The following is a 17,866-nucleotide window of genomic DNA, read 5'->3' as shown; positions in this document are numbered from 1 at the left end:
GTTAAATGACATTGAATACATGTACACATGTGTCAAACAATTGTCCACAGGTATACATACGAGGTTTTTTTTTTTCAACCTCCGATCGGCTGTAATAAAAAACGGGAATGAATTGGGAAATTATTTTAATGTCAAAAGAAACGTACATCTTTACTCTATATTTCCACATAATCACCGTGCAGATTGAGGCATTTGCCGTACCGATGCACCAGCTTTCAAATACCCTCTGCATAAAATGATGCCTCCTGCCTATTCAGCCACGTTTTAACAGTGCTCTGCAGTTCATCATTGGTGTTGAAGCGTCGTCCTCCAAGCCACTTTTTCAACGTGGGGAAAAGGTGATAGTCACTCGGTGCCAAATCCGGACTGTAAGGAGGGTGATCAAACACTTCCCATCTTCAACTGAGGTGTGAGTTGGCCGCTCCACATGGTTGGTGGAAGGGGGTAAACACTACGAGACGTGTCGATTCGTGTACGAGCGATTAGGGTATCGATTAATGGGCATGCCATGGAGAAATTAAACTGTAATCACACTGCAGGGCACTGTTAAAACGTGGCTGAATAGGCAGGAGGCTTCATTTTATGCAGAGGGTATTGGAAAGCTGGTGCATCGGTACGACAAATGCCTCAATCTGCACGGTGATTATGTGGAAAAATAGAGTAAAGATGTACGTTTATTTTGACATTAAAATAATTTCCCAATTCATTACCGTTTTTTTATTACAGCCGATCGGAGGTTGAAAAAAAAATAACCCTCGTATATTTCACTTATGTTATAAAATGTCTCTCATTTGTCTAACAACAAGTTCAGAACACTAAAACCAGGATTTGTACAATTTATGTGCACAACACCAAGTTATGATCACTAAAAATATGGCATTTAATCATTCACAAATTAAAAAAAAATTAATTTACCAGCTATAAAACATGAGTAGTAACGCAAAACGAAAGTTTAACATAGTCAGGAAGTAATTAAATTTATTTTTTTCTCATGCTACAATTCTGATTATCAAATGAAGCTTACAACATACCTACAATTTCTTTTTAAACATAGTACTTACAGGTTGATGCACAAAGTAAAAAATTTGTTGTTTTTTTATGAATGTTCAAAAACATTACAATTTGTTCACACACAAGATTCATCAGCTAAATATTTATTTACTTAATTTAATAGAGACATTAATAAAGAAAAATTTAATGTAACATAATTCATAGAAATAAAATGCAATACTAAAAAACATCTTCAACACTTAACTAGATCACAACAGTCAACAATACAATATTATGCAAAAACATACATTGGCAATGCAACATGTGAAACAGTTCCAGTCACTGCTGTGTACATTACAAACAAAAATTCTTGCTTCAACTGCAAGAACCTACAAAAATATATATCATGAGCTATATTTAAACCTACTGCTATATAGAGTTAAGAGTATACTTCATTGCAGATCCTGTATTATCAAACTAAAATAGACATTGTAGTAACTTCTGGTCAGATCAACAGCAATGGAAAACCAAATTCCTTTAATTGATATGCTTGCAGAAATTTCACATGTATTATTCAGACAATTCACATGCAAAAATTATTTCGTTAGATTAAGTACACAATAGTAAATAACATAAAATATTTAATATAGTTTCCACAGAGTTAAATGAATTACCACAATATTTTGACATCATACATTGTATAAATATGACAAAAAAGTTACAGACATTAACTTTTAACTGGTAATTTGTGAGAAATTTAATGAAGCAATGAAATGTTCAGTTAACTTAAGTGAACAACCCTAATGCTTGGAACTATTCAGGGCTTTATTCCCACGAATCAAAATACAGAACGTCACCAACTCGCGCGCACATTTTGTGGTTAATTTTTCCATAAGTAGTTATCAAATCAAATTTTAAACTACATCAAACATGAATATAATTGTTTATTTTATCTACTTGGCTGCACGAAACTCATGTTTACAAGCCTTCTGCAAGAGAAACTAGACTTGAAATCAATGAATTATTATTTTATTTAATAGGCTGACATGTGCTGAGTAAAATGATAAAACCAACTACGAACGTAGGTATGTCCTTAGAGTGAGTTAAAGCGGTGCCAGTGTTGTCCAATTTGGAAAAAAAAAAAAAAAAGTTTAGAAATAAGACCTCGCGTACAGCAGCAAATGCAGAACCATATTCACCGGGCTAACAAGTATGTAGATTCACTGAGACCCCATTTCCTAGCCAGAAGCAAAGTTGAAAATATAATCCAAAACACTGAAAATCACCTGCTACATAAGGTTGAAGATACAAAAAATAATTGCACAAAAATTGAAATACAAATGACATAAAAAATAAAATAATAATTCTCTCTAGTGACTTAATGAAAATGCAGGACAAAGAAACATAACACAGATATTTTAAAGCACCAAATAAATGCACCACTCCTACAATTAGATGATTCCTAAACAAAAAAAATTAAAACTACAGATGTGAAAAACACGACGAGTAGCAACCATCACTGACCTGAGCCATCTTGAAGAATGCCTTGGACAACAGACAAAGCAAGTAATTAAGAACGAAACAACTGAACATAGGAAGCTTACAGAAATGCCAACAGGTTGTACGGGTGGTACCAAAAAGGGAAGAAAAAAGGAACCGAAGGGCAGATGTTTTGCAGGAAATCACGAGAAGAAGCAAGGCGAAACTGCAAGGAACTGCTTAGCGATCACAAGGGCAGCACGCCGGGATGCGGCGGACAGGCAGGCGTTACCCCAGGGCAAGAAGCGCTCTAAGCTAGCACAGAACATCCGGCAAAGAAAAGGACGGCTAACTGACTGGAATTATAATAAACAATCTAGATATAAAAAATATACATTTTTCAAAATTAAAAATCATGATAGTAAATAAAGTTAAATCAGAGAAAAACATAAAATTAAGTTAAAGATGAGAATAAATTTAGTAAAAGTTATAGGACTAAATTTAAAATAAATATTGCTGCTCAAAATTTAATTTATTTTAATACTATTTTTTTTTTAAATATAGTGCCAGAACTAGAAACAGCATAGATTAAACTAAAATGTGACGTCATTTAGCCTTGACACAAATACATTTCACATAATAATGCCCAAGCTTACAGGCCTTCCAGTTGAACTTTCAAAATGACAGTTTTTTGTGCCGTGAGTGTTTTGCAAGTCTGTGCATACCTGGACACAATTTTTAGTGTCATCAATCATTCAAAATTATTACTTATTTATAGAGTTGTTTAAATATATTTATATATGTAAACAGCTAGTGCAATATTTAGTCTCCAATTGGGCAAGTACAATACATCAGCTACTATGTAACACCATGAACTACAGCCAACTAAATTAACAACACAAGCCAAAAAGCAGTCCTGAATTTTTCAGTTTTAGATTTTTAAAAAAAGCACCAAAAATTAAGTAAGTAAACTAACAACTTGCAGGATTGCACAAGCAGTCAATATTTTTAGGATTATAAAATTCCATTGACATTATGACTGAGTTCAAAAAAAAAATACACTCTACTAAATTATTAATGTAGGTAAAATATTCTGTTTAAAAAATCTAATCCCAGTAGTTGTACATATCACAATGCTACAATCAACTTTTGCGTTAAGTCATCTCTCACACAAATTATAAAGTGCACAAACTGAGTTACACTGAGACAAAAATAAAATTATTAATACATAAGTTACGAGATTTAAATGTGTGCTTTAAGATAAAATTTTATTTAGTTTTTTAATGCTTAAATGTACTTTTTGTGATAAAAAATTATGACAAAGATGCTAGAATGGTGCACATTCCTATGGGCAACAGTTTTCATTAACTCGCAATGGTTAGCATCTCAATGGCGTCTACAAAATGCAACCCAGAACAAGAAAACAGACTATCAATACATAAATAGCAGTTCACTTTTCACATAGCATAGCTGATACTGTATTATAAAAACATACAAAACTGCATGATAAAAACCACACTTCCTCAATAACACATCAAGGCTACTACAAATTCACTTTGAACAGAAAGGTAAATCGCAAGCATCTGCTACTTTATTTGGTTGCCAGACATATTCCATGACCCAGACATTATTTGCATTGTTTCCTAGATGCTCACTGACATTATGCTGTGAAGGTCAAATCACCCTGATTGTACTAATGTTTGGTAAACTGTTCTTATGATATAATATTTTTTCACAACCAAACTAATGAATACAACTTTCAAAGAATTTGAATTAAATATGGTACTCATTGAGTGTCAAATTTGACACATTTTTAATTTTAGAGTGCAATTGATAAAAATTTACACTAGTAAATATTTTCTTCTAAATTTCAACAATTATCATGGTCTAAAGCTAAAGAATGAAGAAATGATTGTAGTTAAATAGAACTGCATTTAGAAGCTATTATATTCAAAGAAATTAATATAAAAATAATTAAAATGAAATAGGTACCCAAAGTATTTTGCCATAAATCAACAAAATGTACATGAAACAACAATAAACTACAAATGTTTATTACTTTTGTCATTGCCATAAGCAATATTCAGCGATCAGCAATTCTACAGCATAATTACATGTTTTTCTCAATCTCACAACAAAAGTATCTACTAACGACTAACCTATCCAATCAAAAACACATAACCTAGTCAACTATTTCCACTAACAATATCTTTCATAAATCTTTTAAGCTTTAACATAAACTAAAAGTGTACTTCACTTAGTAAGTGAAACTCAAGTACAAATTAGTAAAACAAAATCTACTCCCGACAACTACACACAACTAGGCCCTTCTACCTAAACTGATCACATTTCATACTGTAAATCATAATCTCATGGAAAAATTAAGGACATCTACTTAGAACTATTGCACATGTCACATGTGTCAAACAAGCAATGACTACATTAATAAGGGCAATAAAATTAATAAATGTCATTATTTTTTCAATTGTTACTAAACAAAGCATCACAACAAACTAAAACTACAGTATATTAAAATATTGCACCACTGTTAGTGCGGACACACAATAAATCCGTTCAGCACGACTGTGTCAGACTAAACATTTACACAATGTTATTTGCGTATTTCAGTGTCATGAGGCTGTATTTACAAACTACATCTCCATCTGCCAGGCCCAGTAAGCTTACGTGTCGTACTGGAGGAGGGTGAGTACAAGCCAACCAAGGGCTTGATAAGAGCTATCAGCAAGAGCTGCAGTGCACCTGCATTCCCGAGCTCGCATCTAGAGGCAGACGCCAAACAAGAGAGAGAGAAATCACCGACCACAATAAATCATCTTGCATCCTAAAATGCATTTCTGTGGATTATAAACCTTTACGATGTTCCCAAAGCAATCACTGTGTATCCAAAATGCCCGTCAGAGATCAGGTTGATCAAATTTGAAATCTCTTTACAGGATGCCTAAAGATACCTGGAGAATCAAAATCAGGACTTTTTAATACTAATTTCTTACTAAATTTTTATATCACAGTCATTTTAATATACAAGGAAAATTAAACATACTAACAAACATATCAACTAATCACAGGAATGTGTCAATTTTTAAGTTAGAAAGCTAGAACCTTTTCAGAGATAATTTCCACATAATTTAAATGGTCAGTATACAATATTTTTTTAATGTGTAATTTAAAAAAATAATTAAGACATCAACAAAAAACAAAATAATTGTTAGTAAAAGGCTACTGGATATTAAAGTTTCATGACTTCTAGCACTGATACTTTTTTATTTCGAGACTTATCAGTGACCAGCCCTTCAGTTTCGTTGCCTTCTTCGCAACCGGTAGACACCCTGCTGTAGGTCATTTATAACAATGAGCAGAAGTAATAATAAATTGTACTGAATGGATGAATTATTAGAGCTTAACTTCTTGACTACAATGAGGGGCTCACTAGCAATATCTGCAATGTTTCCCAATTATTTCAAAATTAAATAATTAAATTTAATAACCCTCAACAACTATCACCCCGACATCACATTGTATCCAAAAACAGTTCATTTAAACACACACTTGCTGTATTTTCATTGAATTCAAGGTCAAGTAATGTATTTTGAAACAAAATATTATTCAACCAAATTTTACAACTTGATACATGATCTAGATCACAACACAATGGATAAACAGCCAAGTGGGAAAGGAAAGTGTAGTGCTATTCACAATATTTTATGCAAGTTAAAATACTTTACCCTAAAGCTCACCAGCCATACAGTGTCCTGTGATACTTCAGTGCCTTCCTCTTAAACCGAACCATAGACTACTGACAAGGTAGATCAACTGTTCCTTTGTGTGTAGGCCTATCACATCATTTTATGATTTTCAAATGAACTGTCAAAATAAATTGATGTCAACCATGGCACATACGTTTCCTTAAACAATGAATTAAAATCATTTAATGTAAAGAAATAACATCAATAATTTACTATCCATAAACTATTAAACAATTAAAGCATTACAACTCCATAATATCAAGTAATTTTAGATTTTATAATTCCAACAAACTGCTAACTTTGTTTGCCATGACACATGTTACTACTTTTTTTATCACATTATTTCCAACCCAATCCACACAGGGCTTTCTGTAAATCAGTCTGCGAATATTTATGTAGTAATTTGCTACTGGTTCCTCACGCTCGCACCCCATGTCTCTGCTCCATACAATACCGTACTTTGAACTATTAAGTTACATAATTGCACCCAAATCATGTTTTGAATGTTTCCATACTAGATCATCACATAGAGCACGGTGTGCCAGGAATATTAGTTGAATCTTAATATAATATTTAATGTTTTGAACCCATTTTAAAATTTTAACTGCCATTAATAAATAAGTACCTCTTAAAAACAAGTAATACTGTATTAAATAAGTTTTTAAAGTTAAGTTTTGACACAACAGAGTATGGTTTCACAAGGTAAAATGACATAAACAAGCTAAAAATAGTATACGCATACTGTATTGTTTGATAGAATGTTATAAATAGTAGATGTTAGAAATCACCAAGAAAAAAATGAGTCAGCTAGATAAATGATATCATAAAAAATAAAATGAGTGACAAAATCTGTAAAGAAGAAGTGGGTAAAAAAAAACAGCAAAGATGAGCATTCACATATCATTAAGACACTTAAATATGCAAATACGAGTAATAACACATCCATAAAATTTTATATATCTTAACTAAAAATTTAGTTGTTGCATTATCACCCAATAACTCTTTTATAAAACTTTCCAACAGATAAAGATAAAAGTGCAGCAGTTTTTTTTGGACATACGCCATTGCAGCATGGTAATGACATATGTCCAAAAAACTGCATTAAATCAAAATTACCCATTGCATGAATCATTTAAAGAAAGATAAAAGTGTTGCAAAATGCAAGATGACAAAGATAAGCAAATTGGTGGAACTCTTAAACCACGTAAGCATTACTTGGGGCCAAACAAGATTCGGATTGATAAAGTTATTTTGCATATTTTTTTTTTACTTATAGTCTTGTATGTGTGGAAGTGCATTGCAATACTTTAATTTAAAAAATGGACTAGCAGCAGGCCAAACATGGAAAACAGCTTACAGTAAAATGTAAAAAAAGTCTCATGTCACCAAAACACCACCTAAATTTCAAAATTTCTATAAAATAACACAATGGATAGAGAGCTTCTAACATATGCTAACAATAAAACTTGCTTTTTAATTATTTGTTTTATGGCACACTAAGTTCAATCACATTCTAAAGAATTTAATGTAATAAAAAAAATTCATCATCTGAGCTGACCATTCACAATCACACAAAAATAGCATTCCCAATGATGCCTGTTCAAGTTTTTCTACGTGCTTTGAGAAAATAAAAAAGACACTAACAATAATATGGAAACAGGTGTCGCCTCACACTTCGATGAATTGCAGCTCAACAATGAGTCAAAAAATACACACCAAGCGAGAATATTCATAAGCAGAGCAATCTTGCACGTTAAACATAAGAAGTGCTACAAAAATACACATAAAAGTACTGGGTTTACTCGAATCTAAGACTCAACAGATTCTAAGATGTTTACCCACATACAAGATGCATTTCCATTCTAGTAACATTTTTGCATGTAAAATGTAAATGGTAACACTAGTGCATTAATTCTTTTGAGTACTACACAGAGCTTTCCAGCAAGTTTGAACACAGGAACCTTAGATAAGGAAAGGTTCCATGGAATGTACTACTACTTTGCTTGTTCACATGTAATTGCCAGCACTTAGTGTTACTGAGACAGTTTACTTGCTGCTCTAGTTGTAATGCTACATCCTGAATTACTGTCTTACTAAAATACTGTATTTATACTTACTACAATCGTTGAAGAGTTTTCTGGCAAATGTAGGAAGTCATCAATTTTGTAAGCCAAACCCCAGCCTTACAATAGAGTAAACTACATACTACTACTTTAAAGCTACTCCATGTGGGAACTTCAACCCTTGCTCATTACATCATTACCATTCATTTCATGGCGTAGTTTGATCAGTCCGGCTTCACTCATGAAATCACACACACCAAGAAGTTTCATCTGGAATATATAATACAATATAAACCACTGATAACAAACATTTTACTAACTAGAGTAAAGCCCACTGCACTCTGAACAATATGTCCTATATAAATCTTACTATATTCACTTGAAGCTACGTAATGGGCTACGAAACAAGGTAGCTTTACACGAGACTGGATTCCTTTTGTGTGGTTCTTCAATCATTGAATCAAGAAATATTCTGGCTTGATTTAATCCTCCAGGCATACCATGGTTCTTACCACTAGATGGAATGTTCATTACTGAATAACATCTATGGATGTTACGATTATTCAGATAAAAGTATTTGATGGTAATACGATTCAATTATCAACATATAATAATTAAATTAATCAAAATCATAATGAGATTCTCACATGTTTCATAACATTAAATAAATTATAAATTGCAGTAATAACATTACTTTTATTTTTGACTAATGTTACACTTCAAACTTGCAATTTTTTTACAAGTATAATTAATACAGTAAGCTCTATTTTAACTAATGCAATGCAAATTTTTAACATAGGTTTGGGCCTCTGTTAATAGTTTTTTTCTTCTGTAAAAGAATCCTAAAACATTTTGTTGTATAAAAGAAACATGAAACGAAGGACGTTAAGTTTTGATTTCAGTTTGATGAATGCACAGTATTTGATGATGCAGAGTATTTTAAAAATTTTATTTCATTACCCTTGTCATTTGAAATTTAAAAAAAAAAACTAAATATTATTACCAATATTGAAATAAAAATTTTAGAAGTTATTGACAAATACTACAAAATATTATTTCAAATTACTTTGAGGCTGATGCATGAAACTTATATAGAAAAACATTTTAGCTACCTATCCCTCACTTAGCACAACTAATTTGTTCCTAAAAATGCACGTGTTATTCGAAATTGTGTATTTAGAAGCATTAGTTTCCATAAATAGCATAGCTAATTTATTTAATGTGTTCCAAAATTGTGTAGAAAATATATTTTATGTAATATAAATGCGTTGAATAACACTGAACTATAAATATGTCACACCATTTATCTTTATATGCCTCCCATCACACTTTGTATCGCAAATACGACACCGCGTAACGGGAGATGGTGGTTATGTACTTTAACGTCAGTCGGCTGGCTGACTTGCCCGCCTGGGCGTGACCTTTAACTCACGTAGTGTACCTTTCCAAAGCATCCTTTACTGACAGTTAAACCGATATTACTGTCCAAATAATTACATTTTAATTTTTCAAAAATTAAAGAGCTTATTCGCGTATCACCACCTGGTTAACACCAATGCTGTCAGGCTAAAGATTTTTTTTTTCATTGCAACACTCATTTAACAACCTTTTCCATGTGAATCATCTGTTAATTTCTGTTCCGGTATCTAATGTCAAATATATTCCCACTAGTACAACCAACAGCATCAGACTTATATAAACTTTTGGTAAGAGTCCTTATTTGGTACGATTGTGTGCACAGTTGACTTGCTTAAAACTAAAGTGCGACAAACATAAGCTTGGCCTTCATGAAAATCTGCGCGCTGTAATACTTCTAGCTAAATGAATCAGCACAATCTGAAGACGTGTTAAGTGAGAGATATAGGTGCACCACTAATGTTTCACTTAAAATAACCTTAAAATAAAAACTAATTTAGAATGCACCAAGTTTAGAACAAATGACCAAACATCTTTGAGGTAAAGGCTGTTATGCGCTACATACTTCATTATTGTAACATCTGGAAATAAAACTCTTACATTTAGTGCATGTTATTGCAATAGTCTTCAAACAGGAACTTAATTTTCAGAAAATACAATTTATTATGCAATACACAAGCAAAGTACATTATATAATTAAAAATACAAAGAGCATCATAGCACAGGCCCTACTGTAAGCAAAACTACACGAGTATGATCTCGTAAGGAATATTGTTCCCTGTGCGGTGGGCTTAATACAATGGTTCTTTTTCTTACAAGAATGAAATTTGTCATTGTGCACATCCCCAAATCAGACTTCCACATTATTTCAGGCCACAAAAATAGAACTAATGCCACCATATGCAGTTAAAAAAAAATGTCTCAGTTATAAAATTTAATAGTATCAACTGAAAGCATGGTAGTGTGTTCGTTCAAGGTCACAATTAAAGAGTTTTAGGTAAACGCATATGCAAATTCTGCTTTGTTTTCCTTCTCGCTTGCAGCACGAAACAATGGCTCTTTCCCCAAATAGTAGAAGGTCAACCTGTAAACTTTATTTGGCAAAAGGATGGAGCACCTCTCAATTAGAATCTCTTTGTACGAGAGTGGTTGAATGTCCAAGCCCCGTACCATTGGAATGATCATATTGGTTGAGACGAAAGAGCTCTTTTTCGTTGGCCTCCACATTCACCTGACATAACGCCAAGCAATTTTTTTTCCCTTCGGGGCTTTATAAAAGATTGTTTCTATGTTCTACCACTAAATAATGATTTGCCAGAGTTGAGGCACATAATTACTCCGGACTTGTTAACCAAAATGTGGGAATAATTGGACTTTAAGTTTGATGTGTGCCATATAACAAATGGTGAACATATCGGAAAAAAAAAAAAACTACCCAGTTTAGTTTACCTTTAATTTCATGTATGATTTGTTGTAAATAGGCTAAATTAAAATGTTATATCATACTATTGAAACTGACACATTCTTTTATGGACATCTTGTATCCTTTAACTAATTTAGATAGTATAAAAATATGGCATACTGAAGACTTCATATGTTTTATGTTATTATAACAGAATAATAAATAAGTAATATCACAATTTTTTGAGAGAAAAAAGTCAATACTTCTGATTATTAGTACTAATGTGACCAAACAAAGAGCAGTTAAAAAAAAAATTATCTTTAAGTTATTTTGTGCTCTAACAGGGCTAACTTTGAACATTTAATCCACAATAATTATGGAGAAAACATGGGGCACCAATTTTATGCTGGGAATGAGCAAACGACCCTTGTCTTAAAAGTTAAAAACCAGGGCTCCGAGACAGAAGAGTGATTACAAGCGATAACCTTGCATTTACAAGCAGGCAAATCACCCAAGCAGACCTGTTAGTTCTGCACTGTAGGCACTGAAGTAAATGGTTCGAACTGAAGAATTTTCATCATTCACAAGATGCATATGAAATATGATGCACTGAGTGAAGGCCTTCCAAATATTACCCATTCTGATTTGTATTTTTATTATAAAATATGATTTTTGTACATTATAGCACCTTAGTACAATAAACTTTTATACTAAATACACCCCTAAAAAAGTTTCAATTGCTTAAAAATCGCTCACAATTTAAATACTGCCTCAACTACCTATCATAACTAGAAACATATTATATGGTTATATTTTTATAGGCCAATTTCATTTTTAAAACAAGATATTTATGTTTTTGTTTTGTTTTGTTTTATACATCCCATTTATTCATAAAATATGTTACCAAATGCATTTTAACACTAAAATAATCTGTCATAAACATGTTGAGCACGAATTACTTAGAATAATAAAAATAAATTGCCAAGTATCTGTGAGTTTGAAACATGTACTATCAGTAATGTAAAAATGTGTTAGAGATACAAAATCAAATAAATGTAAAATTTACATTTTATAGCCATTTGGTATTTACACATTAGTAAAAACTTCAAGTTAAACCATGGTGGCCACTCACAGTCACCAAAAATATTCCCTGATTTTTCCCTGATTTCCCTGATTAAAAATTCAAAATTTCCCTGATATTTACAATTACAAAAAAAAAACATACTTTTGATGAAAAAATATATTATAGAAAGAGATTACTCATATTTTAGCACCCTGCTGTATTTTCTTCATTATATACATACGGAAGTTCGTTAAATAACAAATACATTTTAAATATGTCACTTTACATTATAGCGTCCCGTTCAATGACATGCAGTCTGTGTTTTGTTTTATGTAATGGGGTATTTCAGTGGCGAGTGCTCAAACATTTTTTTCACACAACTTTTGATAACTGTTCTTTAATTCATTTTTGAAGTGTAACATTTCTAGTTGTGAAACAACTAATGGATAAATCTTCACTGCATTACAATCAGTACTCCCATCTGTAGCTAAAGCAAATGGTCAACTTACTAAAGATTCAACAGTTTCAATTTAGTTTAACCAGCCTATACTCCACTAAGGCAGATGTTTTTGCTCTCGCACAGCTGTATTTCTGTGCAATTTTTGAGTCCGGAAACATAGCTCTATACAAATTACCCGAATGATTGGCTACTGCTATCGGTAAATTGTGTTCTACCAAAAAACTTGTAAACAATAACTCTGCGTTTGTTACTTTCGTTTCTTCAGATGTAGCGAAAAACGACGATATAGATTTATTGCTCGTCACGGCTTTAAAATGTTCTGCATGTTTCTTTGATTCAATATGCCGTCCTCAGTCATCCCTTCCACCATGCGCAATCGAAAAGTCACACGTGCATACATTACAAAAAGCGTGGCGTTCCACAACATTTGAAGATGACAAGCATGACCATTCTTTTATATAGTTTGGTCGAAAGTTCTGAAGAATAACGTTCTTTTTTTGACTCAGATACACATTGTTCTGTCACACGCTTCATTTCTACAACCGGCACTGAAGAACACAACACTATCGAACGACATAAAAAGGTTTCACGTCTGTACACACGACAAAAACACTTTGTAAAAAAAATGGCTTTCAACAAAGTAAATAACACAAGACAGGTTAGCCAAAGTACCATACAAAAATTATCGTGATGTAAGTAGCTAACAGACGAAAAGTCCGAGAATATGTACTAGTTGTATCGTACAACGGACGTAATACCGTACCATTTCTATTACAAAACACAACAATTAATCTACTTATTTCGACAGTACATGCGCACATTTATCAGTTCCGTTATCTGCGCAACCACGTGATGTATTCGAACTGCGTTCACGAAACACGCACACCAGAAACGGATTTTTTTTTCCGTAAACCAGCAATGTTCCGTATTTCCGTAATATTGTGTTAAATCCGTAATAATTACGGAAAATCCGTAATGGTTGGCAGGGAAATATACATGACACAAAAAATTCCCGGTTATTAAAAAAATTCCCTGACATTTCCCTGATAATTCCCGATCAACGTGATTTCCCTGATAAATCCCGGTTTTCCCGGTTTTCCCGGTGAGTGGCCACCCTGTAAACTCATTGAATTTAATATAATGATAGATTAAGTAAATGCTGATTATTTTGTGATTTTTAAATAAAATGTTGTGCTACATAGTGTCCTAACTTGCATTTAGGTGTTACATGGTGCACGCATGTGCTTTTTCTGTGTTTTTTTGGTTTTAGTATCACAATTCACTATAACATCATGTCCTTAAATGTAAAATTAATTTCGATTTTAAACAACAAAAATTTGTACAGCTATGTCCAGGGGACATACAAACTTACACAGTAATTAATTATCCAAACAACTGTAATACTCTTTGCACATTTTTTCATCGCCATGTTTGTTAAATCATGAACCTCCACTTGACTTTATTGTTTTCTTTTGACTTTCATGTGAAAGTCCAAAGGACGTGGCAGTCAAGTCCCTAGTTTTCAATAACATTTTCTTTTCTGAATACAAAAAGAGAACAGAATAGATTTTAGAAATCAATTATAAAAATGGTATAAATGACATCAGACTCAGCAGAACATTAGAAATGACCCAAAACTCCAAGTCAAAATTGGCTGAGCTCTTTCAGTAGCATTACAAAATCCTACTACATATTTTAGTATGCAAAAAAGTTATTGTAAAAAAATTAAAGGTAAAAAAACTACAAATGAGGAAAAAACTTCTGACAAATAAATTTAAAATAAAATATGGAGCATAAATGGATCTGTAACTGTAATAACTATGGGCTTGCTGTGCGGATCAAACCATCAAAAACAAGATTTATTTGGCCAGGCCATAACTGTAATGAAAGTTAGTAGTTTCCTCCTTTTAAATCCTCTTTTTGTTATAAACTAAACCATTAACTCTACTCAATTCATGAAAATACATTGGAACCTCGCAACTATGAGAACTGACAATGGCAGATTATTCTGTCCTATGAGCTCTCACAACTTGTAACAACCTAAGAATAATAAAAAATATTTTAAAAAATGTCTCAAATTTAATTTCCCACTCCTTCCAAAAATTTCCAAACTCTATGTTATATTTCAAAAATGTAACTTTGTCGGAAAAAATGCATAGAACCAAAATGGATTCTACCAGTATTCAATACTAAATTTTTATCTCTAGCCATTTTAATTTCATTAGTAAGTTACCGTACGACCTGCCGGCGAGCCGCTGTTGTCTTTGCTTAAACTAACACATGTCCCGACCCGATGGGAATAGCTTAGTTGAAAAACTACACGGTGATAGGCCCAGGATGGCAGGGAATAAGAAAGCACTAACTGTGGTGAGTCCCTTTCAAAACCCCCCCCCCCCCCCCCCAGTTCTTTATCTCTGTAGCAACGTTCATATCCTTCCTTTATTTGCTTGCTTAGTGACCCAAGGGCAAAATTCTTTCTTTCACTGCTGCTTGTCGCAAGAAAGAGGCACCAGAAAACCTGTTGTTAATACCATATAGTAAATGTACTACGGTTTCTACATCAAACTGGCAGTCCATTTCAAAACATTCGTAATTCCAAGCCTCTCGTAATATACCGTTCTCGTTCTCATATCAGCGAGGTTCCACTGTACGTAATACATACACAATTTAGCACTTTCTTTTCTTACATGATGCTACAACTACATAGTACAGAAAAATATGGGTTGACTTGCCAAAGCAAAGACTTGTCGTTCCCACATAGAGGGGGATTACAGCCAATTTTAAACACTAGTTTTTAAAAATCCCAAATTATTAAACTTGTATTATAAAACTGATACAGCCCTAATCACTTTAGTGTTAAACGTAGAACCAAGTACAGAAAGGGTAATCATTTTCTTACAGTTTATTAAATACCAGCAGTCAACAGCTGTAAAAAAAAAAAAAGGAAAAGTTGAAACCACTTGAGATTAAATATTATACTAAAATGTATAATAATGTCCTTTTTTTTTTTTTTTTCCCTCAGCTAAAATTGACATTTTCATTCTAGACAAGTTCGTAGGACCTGGCAGTGACCAGCAGGGTGCGGGCGAAGGATGGGGATCAGTTGCACTGACTGTCTCCCTCGCAGACAGCGAGAGGAACGTGACTACCGTTGGCAAGCGCAGGCCCCACACTGACGGCACGATGCAGTGCAGATGCAGTTCCCGGTGCGTGAGCTGGTGCATGTGGCGAACAGCGAACACTGAATACACGGTGGTGTCGTTTACAACTTTGTGCGCTACACGAATTACAAGGTTACACACTCACTTGTACAAGTAGTTGAGAGCAGCAGAAGAAGTTCAAGTACTAGTAGTTTACGTTTTACGTAATGGTGTTTGCGTCGTTCCCCATAGAAGTATGAGACTATCACAGTCAAGTGCCCTGAAACACAGCACAAAACCCCCAGTTCTCAAGACGACATAATGTAAAAAAAACAAAAAAAAAAACACACACACACACACACACACACAGACATACTCTACATTATAAACAAACATTGAAGGCTGTTTGAGTCACTAGACTGGATCCTAGGATAAAACATAATGACTCCAATATATGCGGTAGCAGAGCGGTAGAGTGTTCGCTTGGTAACCTCAAGGGGCAAATGTTTCTATGTATTTTTGTTTACATCTTTTCCTCCCACTCTTCTTTATGAACATACAGGAATTGAAGCAGTCTGGATTAAAATTATAACCTCTCCAAATAAATTTCTTACACTTGGTATTAACTCAAACACCTCCAACTACTTATGCTTTATACATCTTATATTGATGCTCTTGGAAGAAAAATTTACAAACTATCAAGATAATCTATTAATTATGGTGACACTAATATGCCTGGTGTTGATTGGACTAATAAGCACGCGTTCAACATATCTAAAGTCAAATATCTACTTAATTTTTCCATTGGCATGAACTTATCACAGAATAATAAAACTCAGAATACTAATCCAATTCTTTACTCAATCCGTGTTTTTCCCATTTTTGGGACTGCACAGTTACCAAAGCTTCAGATGCTTTAGTGAAAGATCTATTTATCTCATCCTACCCTTGACATTAAAATCATCTCAGATATTCATAATAATAATACTTCCTCCACCTACAGAAACTACAAAAATGGTGATTACCTTAGTTTATATAAAGCTGCGAAGGTTCAAGATTGTACCAGCTTCTTTAGTATTACTGATGGGAATGACTTGGTTGATCAGTCAACAAAATTTGTACGTAATAAAATTAATATTATCATACTTAAATCATTTAAAAAGTTTCAAAACTGCCCCACTGGTTTTCCAAGTAACTAATTCAAGCTTTAAAATCTAAAAAAACATTTTATAAATTATTTAAAAGAAATAACAATGTGCTTTAATATACATACATATTTTTCTTATTATCATAAAACCTTTAAAAAACTTATTAAGTGTGATAAAATATTTTGGACACGACACAATAACATAAAGAAAATTACTAAAAAATTCTGGCAATATGTCAAAATTATGATGAATGGATACCAGCAGGGTTTATCTTTGAAGGTCAATGGATCAGTTCCTGTTGACCCTAACATTGTTATCAATTGTTTTGCTCAATATTTCTCTACTGTTTATGTAAAAGCAAACAAAATCCGTACTCATATTGAGCCAAATGATACCTTCAATACTATACATTCATACCCCCAATTTAAACCCTTAGTGTTGTAGCATAATCCATTTTAATACTCAACCTTTTATAGCATCTCAAATCATTTTCTTCAACTATTTGAGTTTGACTTTCTTTACAATGACTTAACTACAAAGTAAAGTCTGGATAAGATATTATAACAGAATTCAGCTCAGCTAGACTTAAAAATTGCACTAGTCAATTTCAAAAATAGAACTTTGTTAAGTTTATCCAAGTAAAAAAAAAAAAAAATTCAAACAAAAACCTCTAACATACACTTCATTCCTATTTTTACAATGAATGTGTTACAATCAATAAAAAAAAAAATAATAATTGTAAATTATGTTTTGTGTTTTGCTCTATCTCTTTTTATTAATTAATTTGTTTATTTAGTTACATATTAACATGTAAAGATAGCTGTCCGGTAACACTTGCTGCAAAACCTGTGGTTAGTTTTGGATAATAGAAGATTCAAGGAGATATTTATTTAAATGTGTATTAGGTAAATTATTTTCATATTATTGTTAAACAAGACTTG

At 32.7% G+C, this 17,866-nt stretch overlaps 1 protein-coding gene across 1 annotated transcript in view; it reads right to left on the bottom strand.

Moving 5' to 3' along the window:
• Positions 1-951: 951 nt before the first annotated feature.
• Positions 952-17,866, bottom strand: part of LOC134542203 (heparan-sulfate 6-O-sulfotransferase 2) — a 29,712-nt gene continuing 12,797 nt past the window's right edge. Inside the window, exon 5 of the mRNA XM_063386269.1 lies at positions 952-16,057. The gene's annotated coding sequence lies outside the window, so the exon portion shown is untranslated. The remainder of the gene's footprint in view (positions 16,058-17,866) is intronic.

This window comes from Bacillus rossius, assembly GCF_032445375.1.
Source record: "Bacillus rossius redtenbacheri isolate Brsri chromosome 4 unlocalized genomic scaffold, Brsri_v3 Brsri_v3_scf4_2, whole genome shotgun sequence".
In the NCBI taxonomy this organism is placed as follows: Eukaryota; Metazoa; Arthropoda; class Insecta; order Phasmatodea; family Bacillidae; genus Bacillus; species Bacillus rossius.
The sequence above is the reverse complement of the archived record's forward strand: the minus strand, read 5'-3'. Positions and strand labels throughout refer to the sequence as shown.